The 22,506-nt window shown below is 37.6% G+C and overlaps 1 protein-coding gene and 1 non-coding gene across 5 annotated transcripts in view; one reads left to right on the top strand and one right to left on the bottom strand.

Annotated features, from left to right (window-relative positions):
• LOC102629519 (putative calcium-transporting ATPase 13, plasma membrane-type) overlaps nucleotides 1-22,506 on the bottom strand; it is a 75,413-nt gene that overhangs the window by 38,206 nt on the left and 14,701 nt on the right. The gene's annotated exons all lie outside the window — the stretch shown is intronic.
• LOC127898798 (small nucleolar RNA R71) lies at nucleotides 5,151-5,254 on the top strand. Its single transcript, XR_008050610.1, has one exon. It is a non-coding gene; the product is annotated as a small nucleolar RNA R71 (small nucleolar RNA).

The following is a 22,506-nucleotide window of genomic DNA, read 5'->3' as shown; positions in this document are numbered from 1 at the left end:
TCTTATTGAATTTACCTCAAGCTCCAACTGGATGTCGTAAACACTTCTCTTAATGTCTCTGAGTTGGCGTTCTAAACCCTCAACATAGGCTATTAACTCTGGTGGTTGTAGAGCCCAAATGCGTTGTGTTTTACAAAATTGAATCTGCCTTTTGAGATGAGTTTTGACACGTTGAAGTGGTTTAAGAATGTTCAGGAGGAACGGTCTAAGTATGAGACTCATGATTAAAAATGATAAGAGAAAACTTAATGGTAAAATAAACACACTTATGCAAAAACAATTTCAATTAGCAAAAGAATAATAATAAAAAGAAAGAAAGAAAAATCAAATCAACGAAAAGAAAAAAAAATCAATTCAAATTTGGTAGGTCACTCAAATTTATTTCGGTGTCTTCTTCATGTGGTTGGTACTCTAGATATGGCTTTAATCTTTGACCATTAACTTTAAACGTGACACAGTTCTTTGGGTCCTTAATTTCAATTGCCCTATGTGGAAAAACAGTATGAACAATAAAGGGACCAGACCAACGAGAGCGTAACTTACCTGGGAATAGGTGCAAGCGAGAATTGAATAAAAGCACTTTCTGACCTGGAGTGAACGATTTTCTCATAATTTGCTTATCATGGAAGACTTTTATTCGTTGCTTGTAAATCTTGGCATTTTCGTATGCATCATTGCGAATTTCTTCAAGTTCTGCCAGCTGTAATCTTCTTTCTGAGCTGGCTTGCTGCATGTCAAAATTGAATTTCTTGATGGCCTAATATGCACGGTGCTCGAGTTCCACAGGTAGGTGGCAAGCTTTTCCATATACTAGCCTGTAGGGTGACATCCAAATCAGGGTCTTGAAAGCCGTTCTATATGCCCATAAGGCATCATCAAGTCTTAATGACCAATCTTTTTTGTCTGGCCTCACCGTCTTTTCTAATATGTGCTTTATTTCTCGATTGGATATCTCAACTTGGCCACTAGTTTGCGGATGATATGGGGTTGCCACTTTGTTTGTGATTGAATACTTTGTCAAAAGAGCTTTGAATGCTTTGTTACAAAAGTGGGCACCACCATCACTGATTATTGCTCGAGGGAATCCAAAGCGTGAAATAATGTTGCTTTTCAAAAATCCTATCACCACCTTGTGATCATTTGTTCTACATGGAATTGCTTCTACCCATTTCGATACGTAGTCAACAGCAACCAATATGTATCGATGGCCAAAAGAAAGGGGAAAAGGTCCTATGAAGTCGATACCCTATACATCAAAAATCTCAACCACTAAAATTGGATTTAGTGGCATCATGTTCCTTCGTGTAATGCTCTCCATTCGTTGACACCTATCACATGAAGAACAAAAAGTGTAAGCATCTCGAAATATAGTTGGCCAATAAAAACCACATTGTAAAACTTTAGTTGCTGTTTTCTTAGCACTGAAATGGCCTCCACAAGCTTGTTCATGGCAGAATGAAAGAATATTCTGAATTTTATTTTCTGGGACACATCGTCTAATAATTTGATCAGCACAATACTTGAACAAATACGGGTCATCCCAAAAGAAATTCTTTATCTCTGTAAAGAATTTAGCCTTATCTTGCTTGGTCCAATGCTCTAGAAGTTTACCTGTAACAAGATAATTAACTATATCAGCATACCAAGGTAATACTTCCACATTCATTAATTGTTCATCTGGAAATGACTCATTCAATATTAATGGCTCTGTAATTGTGTCAAAATGGAGACGAGAGAGGTGGTCCGCCACAATATTCTCTGTGCCTTTCTTATCTTTGAATTCCAAGTCAAACTCCTGCAAAAGTAACACCCAACGAATTAGTCTAGCTTTTGCATCTTTCTTTGTGAGAAGATATTTAAGAGCAACATGATCTGTGAATATAATTATTTTACAACCAATGAGATATGATCGAAATTTTTCCAATGTAAACACTACTGCTAGCATTTCTTTTTCAGTAGTTGAATAGTTCAACTGTGCATCATTTAATGTCATACTAGCATAGTAAATAACGTGGGGAATTCGATCAATTCTTTGTCCTAATACTGCTTCTACTGCATAATCAGATGCATCACACATTAGCTCAAATGGTAAGCTCCAGTTTGGGGCCTGAATGATGGGTGATGATGTCAACAACTGTTTTAATTTTTCAAACGCCATAAGACATGAATCATTAAAGATAAAAGGTACATCCTTAGTAAGTAAATTGCATAAGGGTCTAGAAACTTTACTAAAATCTTTAATGAAATGTCTATAGAAACCAACATGCCCAAGAAAAGATCTTACTTCTCTGACTGTTTTGGGTGGAGGAAGATTAGAAATGAGATCCACCTTGGCTTTGTCAACCTCAATACCTTTGCTCGAAATGATGTGACCGAGAACAATACCTTGTTTTACCATAAAATGGCATTTCTCCCAATTTAAGACCAAGTTCTTCTCGATACATCTCTGCAGAACTAGTGTTAGATGATGTAAACATTGATCAAACGAGTCACCAAAGACAGAAAAGTCATCCATAAAGACTTCAAGAAATCGTTCAACCATATCAGAAAAAATGCTTAGCATGCATCGTTGAAATGTAGTAGGTGCATTACATAATCCAAATGGCATCCTCCTATATGCAAAAGTGCCAAAAGGGCAAGTGAAAGTAGTTTTCTCTTGATCTTTTGGTGCTATGGGAATTTGATTATATCCTGAGTAGCCATCTAGAAAGTAATAAAATTCATGGCCTGCTAATCTATCAAGCATTTGATCAATAAATGGTAAAGGAAAATGGTCTTTACGTGTGACAGAATTCAACTTCCTATAATCAATGCATACACGCCATCCTGTAGTCACTCTAGTGGGTATCAATTCATTATCGACATTGGTAACTACAGTGATTCCTGACTTTTTGGGGACAACTTGCACAGGACTGACCCATGAACTATCAGAAATTGGGTAAATGATATATGCGTCTAATAGCTTAAAGACTTCTGTTCTAACAACTTCTTTCATATTAGGATTTAACTGACGTTGCATTTCCCTAGTAGATTTAGCATTTTCATCGAGGTGAATGTAATGCATGCAGTTTACTGGATTTATACCTTTTATATCTGCTATGGTCCATCCTAATGCTCCTTTGTGCTCTTTTAAAACATCCAACAACTTACCTTTTTGTTCGTCATTTAGGGATGATGAGATGATTACCGACATAGTACTTTCTTCTCCCAAAAATGCATATTCCAAAGTGTTGGGCAATGGTTTGAGCTCGAGTTTCGGTGGTGATTCTGATGATGGGATGAGTTTCTTCTCTGATGGTGCTAGTTGCTCAACTCTTGACTTCCATTTATTAGTGTCCATAGATGGTGCTGAGTCAAGCAGGGCGTTGACCTCATCGACCGATCTGTCAATATCAAAATTCAAACCAAAGTGAGTTAAACATGTTTGTAAAGGATCATCACTAAGGTTTGAAACAAAAGTATCATCAACTAATGCTTCAATTAAATTCACATCAACAATTCCATCATCTGCACTGTGAGGTTGTTTGGCAATGTTGAAGATGTTCAGCTCCATAGTCATGTTGCCGAAAGACAACTGCATATTTTCAGTCCTGCATTAAATGTGAGCATCCGCAGTTGCCAAGAAAGGTCGGCCTAGAATAATGGGGATGTGCTTCCTTGAATCCTGTATTGGTTGAGTGTCAATTACAATGAAATCAACAGGAAAATAAAACTTGTCTACCTGGATAAGCACGTCCTCCACAATACCACGAGGTATTTTCGTGGACCGATCTGCAAGCTGTAACACCACTGGAGTTGGGTGTAATTCTCCAAGTCCAAGTTTCACAAATACTGAATAAGGCAACAAATTTACACTAGCTCCTAAATCCAACAAAGCATTCTCAATTGTGTGGTTCCCTATGCTACATGAAATAGTAGGGGAGCCTGGGTCTTTACATTTTAAAGGAATTTTATGTTGGAGGATAGAACTAACGTTTTCTGTTAAAAATGCCTTCTTTTGAACATGCATATTTCTCTTTTTAGTACAAAGGTCTTTAAGAAACTTGGCATAAGATGGAACTTATTTAATAGCATCAAGTAAAAGGATGTTAACACTTACCTGTTTGAAGATTTCAAGAATCTCACCTGTGGATTTTCCCTTCTTGCCTTTAGCTAACCTCTGGGGAAATGGAGCTTTGGGAACATATTTTCGTGGGTTGGTTTCTTCTTTCTCCTGCGGTGATGAGTCATCAACATTCACAGGTACAATTTGATTTTCTTTTGTCACCGGCATCTCCACTTTGTTGTCGACTTCCTTTCCTTTTCTCAAGGTCATGATTGCTTTGACCTTTCCATGCTGCTGCGGTGAACTAGTACTTGCTTCATGTACTCCTTTAGGATTAGGCACTGGTTGACTTGGAAATTTACCTTTCTCAACAGTCATTGCCAAGGTTTGAACTGAAGAGGTAAGTTGTCCCACCATCTTCTCGAGGCTTGAAACTGATTGGGCTTGTAAGTTGAAGCCCGCTCTCAATTCATTTCGTAGTCCATCAATGGTGCGGTTCTGTTGCTCAATCGTGGAGTGAGTAACATTCTTGAAATTCTGGAATGCATCCTCTCATGGTCTGGGTTGAGAATAGTTCTGATTCTGATTGAATGGTCTAAATGGGGGCTGAGAGGCTTGAGGAATTTGTTGCATTGGTGGAGCTGGAGCTGTTGGTCCATTCTGTTGGAATCCTTGAGACCATGAAAAATTGGGGTGGTCTCTCCATCCAGGGTTATATGTGTTGGAGTATGGGTTGTAATTCAATGGTTTTCTCATTACACCTATGGCATTGGCTTGATCTGAGTATGAGTCATGGTCATGTGGCTCTGTTGATTTAGCAGTCGATAACGATGCTATTTGTCGAGCAAGACCTTCAACCATCTCCTTGATTTCTTTGATTCCCGAAGTTGACTCGCCAATTTGAACCTCATTTACTCCCTTAATTCTTCTAGTATTCCTGAGTGATCGACTCCGTTGTTGGGAATTATCCGCTTGTCGCTGGAAGAATTCCCAAATCTCTGATGCACTTTTTGACATTAGCTCTCCTCCACTTGTTGCCATTAGCCATTCTTGCACATTCGGCAATAATCCCTCCAAAAAGTATTGGCATTGGTGCCATTTCTCGTACCCATGATGTGGACACTTCAAGAGTAGCCCATTGAATCGCTCCCATGTTTCGAAAAATTGCTCGTCCTCTCTCTGGGTAAACTCCGAGATTTCCCTGCGAATAACATTGGTTTTATGCACTGGGAAATATTTATTAAAAAATTTAGTTACCATTTGTTCCCATGATATGATGCTATTAGCAGGTAAAGTATTTAACCATGAACGAGCTCTATCCTTTAAAGAAAATGGGAATAATCGAAGTTTAACATCATCGTCTGAAAAATTCTCGTATTTAAAATTTTGACAAATAGCATGAAAATCATTCAGATGATTATATGGGTTCTCATTTTCTAGGCCATAAAATATGGGGAGACAATTTAGCACACTAGGTTTTAGTTCAAAGCTCCTAGCAGCTACATTTGGGTATCTTATGCATGATGTGCTCAAATTAGCTAAAGGACTGAAGTAGTCCTTAAATGGCCTCTCCTGTGGTTGCAAATCCATTTCAAATTTATTTTTAATGTGCTTTTGTGTGCGAAGTGTTTTTTCTAATTCAAAGTCTATAGGTTCAAGATTAGGTAGTAATGACCTACGACCATGCATGCAAAACTAATAAAATGAAAATAAAGATGGGAACAAAATAAATAAAAATAAAGCAGAGGGAGAAATTACGATACTAACCTTATTGCGCTAACTTTCTATAAAAATACACAAAAATAAATATGTGAAATAAATTAACTAAAAAGAATTAGTAAGATAAACAAAAATTACAAAGAAAAATAACTTGAAAATTAAATTACAGAAATTTAAAGAAGAGAAAAAGAAAAGAAATTACTAACCTCTAAATGCGGATTCACTTTTTTTTTTTAATAAAAAATACAATAAAACAAATAAAAGAAATTATTCACAAAAATTAATTCTATGAATTAAAATTACTTACCTCCCCGGCAACGGCGCCAAAAACTTGTTGTGCAAATTTTAATGTACTCGCAAGCGCACGAATCTATTGTAGTATAGATCAATGGTGACGAGTGTCGATCCCACGAGGAGGTGGATTTTAATTGTGTAGAATTAATTTTGTGAATGGGTGATTGGATCTGTGGTGGAAATGATTTGGAATATGCTAAAACTTAAATTAAAATGGCGAGAATAAATTCTAAAATTGAAATTAAAATGGCGAGAATAAATTGAAGCGAATTCTATTGAAATGACGTACTTGGGTATCTGGATCCGTATCAACATGCATCATGGGCTAAATAATCCGTATTAATGCCAATTAAATCATGAGGGGGGAATCCACACCTCATGAACCACGCTCTAATCAATATGGTGCTAAGGGCTTATCGTGCCAAATAATAATAACCTTGTACTAGAGGGCTGGTGAAACCAAGGCGGTACTAGACAAGATTAGTATTATTTGTCGACGAGAAGTCAAAACATCCACAAAAACTAGAGGGGAAGAGAAAATAAATTTACCAAATAAAGCCCATGACACATGTTGAGACTTCACCTTCAACCCAAGCTTGAAAGAAAATTAGCCACTCATAATTGAACTAGGGGCAAAATGGGAATTTATTAAAATACGTAGAAAATACAAGATGGAGAGGGAATTACAGAAAATGGATCCCAAAAATGGATTCAGAACTATCAAATTAAGGGGGAGAGGCCCCCTTTTTATAGATACATGGAGTAAATCATGGCCATCAGATTAAAAACAGTTTGGACGCTCAGGATTGCGCCACGCCATCAGTCAACAGTACGCGGTTTGACCACGCGGATAAACAGTAACACGGTTTGACCTAGATGAACAGTAACGCGGTTTGGTTGAAAATAATCCTGTGTGATGCATGTACCGTACGCGAGAGTTTTCATCCACTGATATGCTGCCACGTCACGATCAACAGTATATAAGAATTTTAGCCCAACAGGATCGTGACACATCATCAGTCAATGCCACATCATCGGTCAATGCCACGTCATCGATCCATCTATGTGAACAGTGTTGTGAACAGTAACGTAGATAGTACCGTACACGTGAATAGTACCGTACACATAAATAGTGTCATTTTTCCTTTTATGCTCCTCCTAAGGTTTTCGACCGTCCTGAGTTCAAAAGTGATGTCCGTTTTGCCGTCTGATCTCTCCTTTATTGTGAGATGACTATAATGCCCCTAAAATACATAAAATACTTAATTAAAATAAAACACATGTAATTAAATCACAAGAAGGTTAAATACATAAAAGTAAGGGTTGTTAGTAAGACTTGAAATGTAAAATGACGGTTTTCTCCTTTATAAATATGCATTTTCTAACACTCAACACACTACTGCTAGCATTTCTTTTTCAGTAGTTGAATAGTTCAACTGTGTATCATTTAATGTCATACTAGCATAGTAAATAACATGGGGAATTCGATCAACTCTTTGTCCTAATACTGCTCCTACTGCATAATCAGATGCATCACACATTAGCTCAAATGGTAAGCTCTAATTTAGGGGCTGAATGATGGGTGATAATGTCAACAACTGTTTTAACTTTTCAAATGCCACAAGGCATGAATCATTAAAGATAAAAGGTACATCCTTAGCAAGTAAATTGCATAAGGGTCTAGAAACTTTGCTAAAATCTTTAATGAAACGTCTATAGAAACCAACATGCCCAAGGAAAGATCTTACTTCTCTGACTGTTTTGGGTGGAGGAAGATTAGAAATGAGATCCACCTTGGCTTTGTCAACCTCAATACCTTTGCTCGAAATGATGTGACCGAGAACAATACCTTGTTTTACCATAAAATGGAATTTCTCCCAATTTAAGACCAAGTTCTTCTCGATACATCTCTGCAGAACTAGTGTTAGATGATGTAAACATTGATCAAATGAATCACCAAAGACAGAAAAGTCATCCATAAAGACTTCAAGGAATCGTTCAACCATATCAGAAAAAATGCTCAACATGCATCGTTGAAATGTAGTAGGTGCATTATATAATCCAAATGGCATTCTCCTATATGTAAATGTGCCAAAAGGGCAAGTGAAAGTAGTTTTCTCCTGATCTTTTGGTGCTATGGGAATCTGATTATATCCTGAGTAGCCATCTAGAAAGCAATAAAATTCATGGCCTGCTAATCTATCAAGCATTTGATCAATAAATGGTAAAGGAAAATGGTCTTTACGTGTGACAGAATTCAATTTTCTATAATCAATGCATACACGCCATCCTGTAGTCACTCTAGTGGGTATCAATTCATTATCAACATTGGTAACTACAGTGATTCCTGACTTTTTGGGGACAACTTGCACAGGACTGACCCATGAACTATCAGAAATTGGGTAAATGATATATGCGTCTAATAGCTTAAAGACTTCTGTTCTAACAACTTCTTTCATATTAGGATTTAACTGACGTTGCATTTCCCTAGTAGATTTAGCATTTTCATCGAGGTGAATGTAATGCATGCAGTTTACTGGATTTATACCTTTTATATCTGCTATGGTCCATCCTAATGCTCCTTTGTGCTCTTTTAAAACATCCAACAACTTACCTTTTTGTTCGTCATTTAGGGATGATGAGATGATTACCGACATAGTACTTTCTTCTCCCAAAAATGCATATTCCAAAGTGTTGGGCAATGGTTTGAGCTCGAGTTTTGGTGGTAATTCTAATGATGGGATGAGTTTCTTCTCTGATGGTGCTAGTTGTTCAACTCTTGACTTCCATTTATTAGTGTCCATGGATGGTGCTGAGTCAAGCAGGGCGTTGACCTCATCGACCGATCTGTCAATATCAAAATTCAAACCAAAGTGAGTTAAGCATGTTTGTAAAGGATCATCACTAAGGTTTGAAAGAAAAGTGTTATCAACTATTGTTTCAATTAAATCCACATCAACAATTTCATCATCTGCATTGTGAGGTTGTTTGGCAATGTTGAAGATGTTCAGCTCCATAGTCATGTTGCCAAAGGACAACTGCATATTTCCAGTCTTGCATTGAATGTGAGCATCCGCAGTTGCCAAGAAAGGTCAGCCTAGAATAATGGGGATGTGCTTCCTCGAATCCTGTATTGGTTGAGTGTCAATTATAATGAAATCAACAGGAAAATAAAACTTGTCTACCTGGATAAGCACGTCCTCCACAATACCACGAGGTATTTTCGTGGACCGATCTGCAAGCTGTAACACCACTGGAGTTGGGTGTAATTCTCCCAGTCCAAGTTTCACGAATACAGAGTAAGGCAAAAGATTTACACTAGCTCCTAAATCCAACAAAACATTCTCAATTGTGTGGTTCCCTATACTACATGAGATAGTGGGGGAACCTGGGTCTTTGCATTTTAAAGGAATTTTATGTTGGAGTATAGAACTAATGTTTTCTGTTAAAAATGTCTTCTTTTGAACATGCATATTTCTCTTTTTAGTATAAAGGTCTTTAAGAAACTTGGCATAACATGGAACTTGTTTAATAGCATCAAGTAAAGGGATGTTAACACTTACCTGTTTGAAGATTTCAAGAATCTCACCTGTGGATTTTCTCTTCTTCCCTTTAGCTAACCTCTGGGGAAATGGAGCTTTGGGAACATATTCTTGTGGGTTGGTTTCTTCTTTCTCCTCCGGCGATGAGTCCTCAACATTCACAGGTACAATTTGATTTTCTTTTGTCACCGGCATCTCCACTTTGTTGTCAACTTCTTTTCCTTTTCGCAAGGTCATTACTGCTTTGACCTCTCCATGTTGCTGTGGTGAACTGGTACTTGCTTCATGCACTCCTTTAGGGTTAGGCACTGGTTGACTTGGAAACTTGCCTTTCTCAACAGTCATTGCCAAGGTCTGAACTGAAGAAGCAAGTTGTCCCACCATCTTCTCGAGGCTTGAAACTGATTGAGCTTGTGAGTTGAAGCCTGCTCTCAACTCATTTCGTAGTCCATCAATGGTGCGGTTCTGTTGCTCAATCGTGGAGTGAGTAACAATCTTGAAATTCTGGAATGCATCATCCCATGGTCTGGGTTTAGAGAAATTCTGGTTCTGATTGTATGGTCTAAATGGTGGCTGAGAGGCTTGAGGATTTTGTGGAATTGGTGGAGCTGGAGCTGCTGGTCCGTTCTATTGGAATCCTTGAGACCATGAAAAATTGGGGTGGTCTCTCCATCCAGGGTTATATGTGTTGGAGTATAGGTTGTAATTCAATGGTTTTCTCATTACACCTATGGCATTGGCTTGATCTGAGTATGAGTCATGGTCATGTGGCTCTGTTGATTTAGCAGTCGATAACGATGCTATTTGTCGAGCAAGACCTTCAACCATCTCCTTGACTTCTTTGATTCCCGAAGTTGACTCGCCAATTTGAACCTCATTTACTCCCTTAATTCTTCTAGTATTCCTGAGTGATCGACTCAATTGTTGGGAATTATCCGCTTGTCGCTGGAAGAATTCCCAAATCTCTGATGCACTTTTTGACATTAGCTCTCCTCCACTTGTTGCCATTAGCCATTCTTGCACATTTGGTAGTAATCCCTCCAAAAAGTATTGGCATTGGTGCCATTTCTCGTACCCATGATGTGGACACTTCAAGAGTAGTCCATTGAATCGCTCTCAAGTTTCGAAAAACTGCTCGTCCTCTCTTTGGGTAAACTCTGAAATTTTCCTGCGAATAGCATTGGTTTTATGCACTGGGAAATATTTATTCAAAAATTTTGTAACCATTTGTTCCCATGATGAAATGCTATTAGCAGGTAAAGTATTTAACCATGAACGAACTCTATCCTTTAAAGAAAATGGGGATAATCTGAGTTTAACATCATTATCTGAAAAAATTTCGTATTTAAAAGTTTGACAAATAGCATGAAAATCATTCAGATGATTATATGGATCCTCATTTTCTAGGCCATAAAATGTGGGGAGACAATTTAGCACAATAGGTTTTAATTCAAAACTCCTAACAGCTACATTTGGGTATCTTATGCATGATGTGCTCAAATTAGCTAAGGGATTAAAATAGTCCTTAAATGGCCTCTCCTGTGGTGCTTGTAAATCCATTCCAAATTTATTTTTAATGTGCTTTTGTGTGCGCAGTGTTTTTTCTAATTCAAGTTCTATAAGTTCAAGATTAGGAAATAATGACCTACGACCATGCATGCAAAACAAATAAAATAAAAATAAAAATAAAGATGGGAACAAAACAAATAAAAATAAAGAAGAGGGAGAAATTACGATACTAACCTTATTGCGCTATTAAAACCTTTCTATAAAAATACACAAAAATAAATACATGAAATAAATTAACTAAAAATTAAATTAATAAAATAAACAAAAATTACAAAGAAAAAAATAAATTGAAACTTAAATTACAGAATTTTAAAGAAGGGAAAAAGAAAAGAAATACTAACCTTTATATGAAGATTCATTTTTTTTTTTAATAAAAAAATACAAGAAAACAAATAAAAGAAATTATTCACAAAAATTAATTCTATGAATTAAAATTACTTACCTCCCCGGCAACGGCGCCAAAAACTTGTTGTGCAAATTTTAATATACTCGCAAGCGCACGAATCTATTGTAGTATAGATCAATTGTGACGAGTGTCGATCCCACGAGGAGGTGGATTTTAATTATGTGTGGAATTAATTTTGTAAATGGGTGGTTGAAATTGTGGTGGAAGTGATTTAAATTATCCTAAAATTGGAATTGAGATAGCGATAATAAATTCTAAAATTGGAATTGCAATAGCAAGAATAAATTGAAGCGAATTCTATTGAAATGACGTACTTGGGTATCTGGATCCGTATCAACATGCATCATAGGCTAAATAATCATTATTAATGCCAATTAAATCATGAGGGGGGAATCCACACCTCATGAACCACACTCTAATCAATATGGTGCTAAGGGCTTATCGTGCCAAATAATAATAACCTTGTACTAGAGGGCCGGTGAAACCAAGGCGGTACTAGACAAGATTAGTATTATTTGTCGACGAGAAGTCAAAACATCCACAAAAACTAGAGGGGAAGAGAAAATAAATTTACCAAATAAAGCCCATGACACATGTTGAGACTTCACCTTCAACCCAAGCTTGAAAGAAAATTAGCCACTCATAATTGAACTAGGGGCAAAATGGGAATTTATTAAAATACGTAGAAAATACAAGATGGAGAGGGAATTACAGAAAATGGATCCCAAAAATGGATTCAGAACTATCAAATTAGGGGGGAGAGGCCCCCTTTTTATAGATACATGGAGTAAATCATGGCCATCAAATTAAAAACAGTTTGGACGCTCAGGATTGCGCCACGCCATCAGTCAACAGTACGCGGTTTGACCACGTGGATGAACAGTAACACGGTTTGACTCGGATGAACAGTAACGCGGTTTGGTTGAAAATAATCATGTGTGATGCATGTACCGTACGCGAGATTTTTTGTCCACTAATATGCTGCCACGTCACCATCAACAGTACATAAGAATTTTAGCCCAACAGGATCGTGACACCTCATCAGTCAATGCCACGTCATCATCCGTCTATGTGGACAGTGTCGTGAACAGTAACGTATATAGTACCGTACACGTGAATAGCACCGTACATGTGAACAGTGCCATTTTTCCTTTTATGCCCCTCCAAAGGTTTTCAACCGTCCTGAGTTCAAAAGTGATGTCCGTTTTGCCATCTGATTGCTCGTTTATTGTGAAATGACTATGATGCCCCTAAAATACATAAAATACTTAATTAAAATAAAACAAACGGAATTTAATCAAAAGAATGTTAAATTCATAAAAGTAAAGGTGTTAGTAAGACTTGAAATGTAAAATGACGGTTTTCTCCTTTATAAATATGCATTTTCTAACACTCAACAGTGTGATTGGTGTATTCTTTATTTAAATTTTTTGCTAATTTGTTGCTTGACAAATTGCTTGGAGTGATCTTGTGAGGAAACTCAATTTCCTAACAGTGGTATCAGAGGCAATGGTTCGTACTTGGGATATACAATATTATTCATGTATATAATACTTTTTATGTATACGGTACTATTTATGTCAAACAGTGGGGCCAATCCAAATAGTTTGTGGTGAAGATCAAAGACTGATCTATAAAGCAAATATGTCAGCAACTAGTGTTTTTCAAACTTGGAGTTTGATGTTGTTGAAAAATTAATGGGAGAATGATTTTTTGTTGGCTTGTGGAGAATTCAGGTAAAATGTGTATCCAATATAGTATGCACAAGGATTTGAAGGTGTAACAATTTGGCATCTCAAGGAAATTGTCAAGAAGGTGGAGCGAGCTCGGCAAATTACTCCAGAATCAGTAAAGGAGATACTGATATTCTCGCAAATGGTGAGTTTCTTTTTATAAGAGACTGGGTTAGTTCTTCTGGCATGTAGATCTCCAAGTTGTCATAAAAGAGAACATATTATTATCAGCGAGATCCACAAGTTTGCACGCGGGTATTGGCTTGGTATAAATGCAAGGTGTGTGGTGGAAAAGTTATGTCATGTCTGAAGAATTCTTAAGGAAATCAAGCATGAGAATTACACCATAATTTTCAACGGATATGTTCAACATGTGCCGAGAAAAATCTTAAAATTATTGATTTTAAGTGGTATATTCTTTATGGTGGAGTATGATAATTCTCTATGTTGAGAATTATGATTGTTGGTGAATAAAAGAACAAAAAGCAGAATATATATTGAAGTGTTTTTCACACATTTTCATTAACTGTAATACATGTATTTATATACATCATTTGTAACTAATAAAGAGAAAATAAAGGAAACTATACATGAGAGTATCAAGGAGAATAATGGAAGAGATTGCTGTCTGTAACTTGTGGAGAGTATCATGGAGCTTGAGATTATCTGATATGCCCCCGTAAGAGGGTGTTGCCATTGGCGACACCCATCTTGAACCTTAATTCAGAAAATGGTCGCTTAGAGAGGGGTTTGGTTAGGTTATCAGCAAGTTGATCTGCTGCAGATACATAAGATACGCACAATAGCCCTTTGTTGACCCAATCACGAACAAAATGATAAGCAAGATCAATATGTTTTACCCTTGAATGAAAGACTGGATTGCGACACAAATAGGTAGTTCCAATATTATCACAATAGATGGTAGGAGTTTGACTCAATTGAAGGCCAAGTTCTTGAAGTAGATTCTGAACCCATCGAACTTCAGAGGCTGCATTTGCGACGGCCAAGTACTTAGCTTCTGTTGTGGAATGAGCTACTGATTTTTGTTTGTTCGAGCGCCATGAGATAGGATTGCTGCCTAGATAAAGCATATAGGCTGATGTAGAATACATAGATTCATCCCCACCCCAGTCAGCATCAGAGTAAGCATGAAAAAGACATGGTGAATTCCGTTTAAGAAATAAGCCATAAGAAGTAGTGCTCTTTAAGTAACGAAGAACACGTTTAACTGCTTGCCAATGAAGAACACTCGGGCTATGCATAAATTATTACAACTTATTAACAGCAAATGAAATGTCAGGCCTTGTGAATGAGAGATATTGAAGAGCACCAATAACTTTCCTGTATTCTGTAGCATCTGCGGAAGCTGCACCATCAAATAACTTTAACGATGCGGTGGAACATAAAGGAGTTGACACTGGCTTAGCTCCACATATATTAGTTTTGGAGAGAAGATCACATATATACTTATGTTGTGACAAAAATAGACCAGTAGTTGTTGGAATGACTTCTATACCCAAAAAGTAATGTAGCTGGCCAAGGTCCTTAATTGAGAATTTCTTTGCTAACAAGTGAACAAATTTAGATAGAAAATTACCATTGTTGCTAGTGAGGATAAGATCATCAACATAGACAAAAAAGAATACAGTGATGCCCCCATGATTGTAAATAAATAAGGAAGCATCGGAAATAACATTGTGAAAGCCAATTTGATGCAAAAAGGAATATAGTTCTTGGTACCAAGCATAAGGTGCTTGCTTTAACCCATATAATACTTTTCGTAACTTGCAAATATGATTGGGAAAATGATGATTAGTGAACCCAGGGGGTTGAGACATGTAAACTGCTTCTGAAAGTGTGCCATGGAGAAAAGCATTGTTGACATCTAGTTGTTGGAGCAGCCAACCATTAGCAAGAGCAAGACAAAGGATGAGACGCACGATTGTAGGCTTGACAATGGGACTGAAAGTTTCGGAGTAGTCAACACCGGCTCGTTGATGAAAACCTTTGGCGACTAAGTGAGCTTTATAGCGCTCTATAGTGCCATTTAGATGTCGTTTGATGCAAAAAATCCACTTGCAGCCAATGATGTTTTGCGATTGTGAATAAGGAACTAGTTCCCATGTCTGATTTTGGATCAAAGCTTCATATTCACATATCATTGCAGCCTTCCAGTTGGGATCTTGTAAAGCATGTGCAACTGATGTTGGTTTGAAGGTATTAAGTAGGGGATGTTTGGTGGTAACGAGAGTGAGTTTATGTTTAGGCTTGAAGATATTATTTTTCGCTTGAGTTATCATAGGGTGGTTGGACCTAGTTTACGATGTTGAATTGGTTGAGTTGGAATCTTAATATGGTGAGTTTGAGGATAAAGGTGATGTAGGCATGGTGGGCAAAGGATCTGTCTCGATGGATAAAGGACTAGTCGCTGGAGAATCAGTTCTGGCATCAACCTGCAAGGAAGCATTTTGAGTGGCACCATTATCTGCATCAATCGTGTTAGGAGAAGATACAAGTGGAGAAAATTTGGCTGCCATAGATGGAGTCCAATTAGAATAAGAAGAAGTGGAAACACGAGTTTGAGATAAATCTAAACCATGACAAGGAAAAGTAGATTCATAAAAAATAACATGACGTGATATATACGTACGATTAGAAACAGGATCAAAACATTTATGGGCACTTTGTGAAGTGCAATATCCTAAAAAGATACAAGGTTTAGACTTAGGTGCAAGTTTATGAGTGGAATATAGACGTAGCCAAGGGAAACACTGACATCTAAAAATTTTGAGTTTATTGTAATTAGGTTCATCACCAAAAAGTGTTTTATAAGGACTTTTTAACTGAAGAATATTAGTGGGTAAGCGATTAATCAAATATACAGTAGTATGAAAAGCATGAGTCCAAAAACGTATAGGAAGAGATGCTTGATGTAGTAAGGTAAGACATGTTTCTACAATGTGACGATGACGTCGTTCACTAGTACCATTATGCTCAGGGGTATATGGAGGTGACGTGAGATGCGAAATGCCACATTTACTGAAGAATGGTTTCAATTTTATAAATTCTCCACCACCATATGAGAAAACAGAAACAATGGAAGTCTTAAAAAAATTTTCAACTAAGATTTTAAAATTGATAAAGATATCGTACACATCATATTTTTGTTTCATTGGGTAAAACCAAATATATTTTGTAAAATGATCCACAAATATAACGTAAAATCAAAAATTATCATGGGAAGTAATAGGCGCAGGACCCTAAACATCTGTGTAAATAAGCTCTAAAGGTTTGGAGCTTGAAAGAGAATTTTCAACAAAAGGGAGTCTATGGCTTTTATAACAAGCACATGAATTACAAAAGGAATCAGATTTATTTAGTGTTACTGTCAAAGAATTTTTATTAAGAATATATTGTAGAATCCGAAATGAAAGATGGCCTAGTCGTTGATGCCAAGTAGAAGTAGAAGTTGATCTTGATGCAAACACTAAAGGACTTTTGATTGAAGAAGACAATGAAGGCCACTCGTACACTCCTTCCTTATTCAGGCCGCGCATAAGAACTGTTCCAGTTAGCTGATCCTTCACAAGAAAACACGAGTCAAAAAATTCAATTCAGACTTTATTGGTTTTACAAAGTTTGGATACAGAGATCAAATTTTTTCGGATACTGGGAACACATAGTACATTTGATAAAGTAATGGGTTTTAAGGTAGAGGAGAATGTAAGCGAACCAATATGAGAGATGGGCAAACCTGAACCATTGCCTATTATTACTTCATCAGAACTTGTGTAAGGAGCATGCTGAGATAAATTGTTAACGTCAGTAGTGACGTTGTGTGAATCTGCAGAATCAAGAAGCCAGGTTTGGTTCGGATTCAGAGACGGACTACTGTAGTTACATATTGGGACACCTGGATAAAGTATCTGTGTATTTGTTGATGTTGTTGTAAAGTTGGCTATAAGGTTGGAAGTTTGAGCTTGCAATCTTGCATAATAATTACATCCATCAGAACATTTCTTGGCACTGTGTCCTTTTTGGTGACAAATTTGACAAGTGCCTTGGTAACCTTTCCTGCGATTTGGTTGTTGATTGCAATTGTTTGATGGGTAAGGATTATGACCTGAGTATCTTTGGTTATTTTGGAAGGTTTGAGGTGGATTTAAACTGGGTGGTCTTGATGGAAAAAATGGTTGAAGAGGTGCTCGAGGATTTTGAAAATAGTGTGAGAAATTATTATAATTTCTTTGTGTAGCATAGGCTGATATGACGGGGTTGTATGGTGTTTCTTCCGTTTGCAAGGATTGCAAGGATACTTCGACATCAACGAGTTTGTCACGCAGGTCAGGGAAAGTAATTGGTGTGTCTCTAGCTCGAATAGCTGCAGCAATTTCTTTGAATTCAGGTTTGAGTCCATTAAGAATCAGAACAATGAGGTCAATTTCGGAGACCGGAGTATCAACCAATGCAAGCTCATCAGCCATCATTTTCATACTCTGTAAATACTCTGCTACATGCCTGTTGTCTTGCTTCATTCATAACATACGACCTTTAAGATTAACTACATGGGTTCTATTGTGGCTTTGAAATGTTGATGTGAGTGTAGTAAGGGCACCGATGGAGTTTGCAGCTGAAGCAATAAGAGAAGCAATTTCTGGTTCTACTGATTCAATTATTGCATTTAGAATAAATTGATCTTGGCGCTGCCACATGGTGTAAGCTAAATTAATGGTTGCTTTTCCATCATCACCGGTTATTGTTGGAGGGGGACACTTTAGTGCACCTGTAACAAAACCAAGAAGATCATATCCTACTAGGACATTGTTTAATTGTGCTCTCCAGGTCATAAAGTTGTATTGATTCAACTTGAGAGGAAGTTGTGAGGCTGTATTTATAACAATCAGGTTGCCTGCAGAATTGAATGTGCCATCAGAAGAAAAAAGGGCAGCAGACACAGGAGAGGAAGAGGTGATTAAGGTTGAGCTAGAAGCCATGTTATAGGTTTACTCGTAGGAGCAGTTAAGCTCTGATACCATAAAAGAACAAAAAGCAAAATATATATTGAAGTATTTTTCACACATTTTCATTAACTGTAATGCATGTATTTATATACATCATTTGTAACTAATAAAGAGAAAATAAAGGAAACTATACATGAGAGTATCAAGGAGAATAATGGAAGAGATTGCTGTCCGCAACTTGTGGAGAGTATCATAGAGCTTGAGATTATCTGATAGTGAAGACAGTGCTTTGTAGCAGTGGCTATGAATTTTTTTTTTTAATCATGGTGGAGATTGTTGAAAATGTGATTAAAAAAAAAGTTAAAAATTGTGACTTCAAATATGGTGGGTTAATCACCAAATTTATTGACCAAATTTTGTTGATCAAGAGTGGTGGGCTTGATTTTAGGCAAAATTTTGCCTATAAGAAGGAAGCTCTCATTTAAGAGCTTGGCATTCCAAAATCCTAGAGAAGCAATCCAAGTTTTGGTGAGAAATTGAGAGAGAGAAATATTCTTAAGCATGTAGTTATATTTAATGAGCATTTGACTCTTTAATATGGGTATTACGGGTTTGTTTTGTTAAGGAATATTTCTCGGGATCATGTATTTGGGGGCTTGAGTGAGAGAAAATTATTTTTAAGAGTGTAGTTGTAATAATTTTCTACATAATAAATAATTTTCTCTGGTTGTCTTTGACAACGACTATAGTTTTTCCCTGTATTTAAAATTTTTTATATAAATTTTGTATTGCGTGATTGATGTATTCTCAATTTAATTTTTTTATTAATTTATTACTTGACAAATTACTTAAAATAATATTAGGAAGAAGCTCAATTTCCTAACATTTCTATCAAACATTTAGCATTTTTGTAGAATTTCTCCTATTAGTTTTTTTAAAAAAAAAGAGATTTCCATTAAACTAAAGAAGAAAAGAGATACATCACTTGTGAAGGGTATGACCCTTTCCACACAACATTCTCGCACTTCTCTAAAGCTAGTTTAGCTAAAGAGTGAGCAATAACATTACAAGATCTAGTCGTGTATTTAAAGCTAACACGTTCGAAGCTTTCCGTTAGATTCTGAATTTCTGACACAACCCAATAGATCTTTGATCTGCTGCCCTGCTTGTTGTTAACTAAATTGACCACACCTTGAGAATCTGATTCCATGATGACAGCTTTCATGTTGGCCTCTCTCGCCACTAACATACCCCATTCCATGGCTTCTGCTTCTGCATAAGAAACATCTCCATGAAACTTAGAAACCTTGATAGCAGCTGCTGTAACATGCCCCAAAACATTTCTGATTACTGCCCCCATCCCTACAATGTTCTTTTCAAAGCAAATGGCTGCATCAGTGTTTACTTTTACAAAACCAGCTTGAGGGGGATTCCATTTCCGGGGGGGGGGGCTTTCTGCTCTGTTTCACTGCAGGCCTCATCTGGAGAATGCACCCTCTATAAGCAGCAATCAAAGCTTCAGCTTTAGCTACCATGATCTGGGGGGTTTCCCTTTTCCCTTTGAAGATCATCTGATTTCTAGCATTCCATTTAACCCAGAAAATTGTTACCAACAGCTCTAGGTCGTCTCTGTTTCTCATCCTTTTCATAGCATGCAGTATGCTTAGAATATCTTGACTGTGAGCTGCACGAATGTCATCATCAAAATGGATTAGCTTCCACACCTTCTCAGCCGATTTGCAGGCTACTAGAGCATGAAAGACATTTTCTGTTCCCATTTTACAGACTTGGCAAGTGGGATCCTGGATTATTTTTTTCCTCCACAGATTCTCAGCTGATGGGAGTTGGTTTTTGGCTGCCCTCCAAGCAAAAATTCTGATCTTTTGAGGCAAAGCAAGGGACCAAATAATATTCCACTCATTTTTGGAAACCACTGAGCTTGAAGCCATGGCTGGAAATTTCATTTGGAGAGCTGTCTGGTATCCACTTCTAACCGAGAATTGGCCATTTTTTCCATAATGCCAAATCAATTCATCCTCCCTTGGACTTCGAGGCAGGGGAATCTTAGCAATTAAATCAGCATCCATTTGGTCAAAATGCTCATAAATCCTCTTTTCATCCCAGCAGTTTGCTTCAGTTATTAATTCCGAGATCATAACATCAGGGGGCAAAGATGGCTTAACTATTGGCTGGAAAGTTGAAGCCCGTGGGATCCAATTAGCCTTATGAACATGAATTTTTTGACCATTGCCAACTCTCCACCTAGAGCCCGCGCAAATAATTTTCCTCCCCCACAGAAGACTTCTCCAAATATATGAGGGGTTTGAGCCGAGTTTAGCAGCCAAGAAATTTTTTGACTGGAAATATTTAGCTTGCAGGACCCTTGCCACCAGCGAATCTGGACATTGCTGAATCCTCCAGCCTTGCTTTGCTAGAAGAGCTCGGTTAAAACTTGAGAAGTCACGAAATCCCATCCCTCCCAAACACTTGGCTTGGCTTAGTTTTTCCCACTTCGCCCAGTGAATACTCCGCCCTTCCCTCTTGGAGCCCCACCAAAACTTTGCCACCATCTTTTGAATATCATCACAAACACCCCCTGGAATTTTAAAGACGCTCATTGCGTAGGCTGGGATAGCTTGAACAGCCGCTTTGATTAAGACTTCTTTCCCTCCGCAAGAAAAGAATTTATGCTGCCAGCTTGAGAGCTTATTAGCAACCTTCAGCTTGATGTCATTGAAAAAGCTGCTTCTCTTTCTCCCGATCATCGATGGCAAGCCTAGATATTTCTCATGTCTCGACACAATATTGAGCTGAAATAGATTCCCAATAGCCTCAGCTTGATCTTGCTGTACATTGCCACTGATAAAAAGGGAAGATTTCTCGAAGTTAAAAATTTGGCCAGAAGCTGTGGAGTAACACTCAAGGATCATCTTCAAGTTGTGACAGTCGGCCATAGAGGCTCTGCTGAAGACCAGGCTGTCATCAGCAAAAAGGAGGTGCGAAATCTTTAGATTGCTTCCAAAAGATAGCCCATGAATGAGCTGTTGTTGCTCAGCTTGCTGCAGCAAAGATGAAAAGGCCTCTGCACATGTAATAAACAAATATGGGGAGAGAGGGCATCCTTGACGTAAGCCCCTTTGAGGTTTAATTAAGCCTTTCACTGTACCATTTATTAACACTGAAAATGAAACCGAACTAATGCACCTCATAATCAAGCTAATCCATTGCTGCGAGAAGCCTAATTTTTCCAAAGTTTGCTCTAAGAAATTCCATTCCAATCTATCATAAGCTTTACTAACATCAAGCTTTAAGGCAATTAATCCATTTCGCTTGCTTTTACAATGCCTAATTTTGTGCAAACATTCATAGCCAACTATTATATTGTCAGTGATCAGCCTATTAGGAATGAAGGCACTTTGCGACGGAGAGATGATTTTGTGCAAAACTTGCTTAAATCTATTAGCAACTGTTTTAGCAACAATTCTATAGCTGACATTGCACAAACTAATAGGCCTAAAATCTGTCACTTTCCTAGGCTTTCCGATTTTTGGTATCAAAGCAATGTAAGTGTAGTTTAGAGGGCCTATGGTACCTTGAGAATTAAGGATATGCAGACAAGTGGTGAGCACTCCCTCCTTGACCGTATGCCAATGCTTTGGTAAAACACGGCTGGCAAACCATCCGGCCCCGGAGCCTTTGTTGGGCACATTTGGCTCAGCGCTTCCAACACTTCCTCGGCTGTAAAAGGTGCCCCCAAACTCTCATTCATATTGGCTGAAACTCTTGGAGTTATTCCTTCCAAAGCTGCTGCAATTTGATCTTGGCTCGGCTGGGTTGATGTAAAAAGCTTGGTGAAATAGTTGCAAAACTCATACTCTACTTTGATTGGCTCCTCAATCCATCTCTCGAAATTGTCTTCAATCCCCCAAATTCTTTTTTTTTTTCTTCTTGCCGTCGCTTTGCCATGAAAAAATTTTGTGTTTTTGTCCCCCTCCTTGAGCCAATCTGCTCTTGAACGTTGCTTCCAGTAGATTTCTTCATCCATGAGAATATTTTGAATTTGCTTCTCCATCTTCCGAATTTCCTCACCATCTACAAATTGCACCCTTCTTTGTTTTAACTCCCTCAGTTGGAACTTCAGCTTCTCCAATTTTCTGTCACGCTTTCTAAATTCCCTCTTGCTCCACCCCAACAGCCTACCCATCGAAGTTTTTGTTGCTTGTTGAAAGGATTGGGC

This window comes from Citrus sinensis, chromosome 1 (assembly GCF_022201045.2).
Source record: "Citrus sinensis cultivar Valencia sweet orange chromosome 1, DVS_A1.0, whole genome shotgun sequence".
NCBI lineage: Eukaryota > Viridiplantae > Streptophyta > Magnoliopsida > Sapindales > Rutaceae > Citrus > Citrus sinensis.
This window is presented reverse-complemented; position numbering and strand designations above follow the sequence as displayed.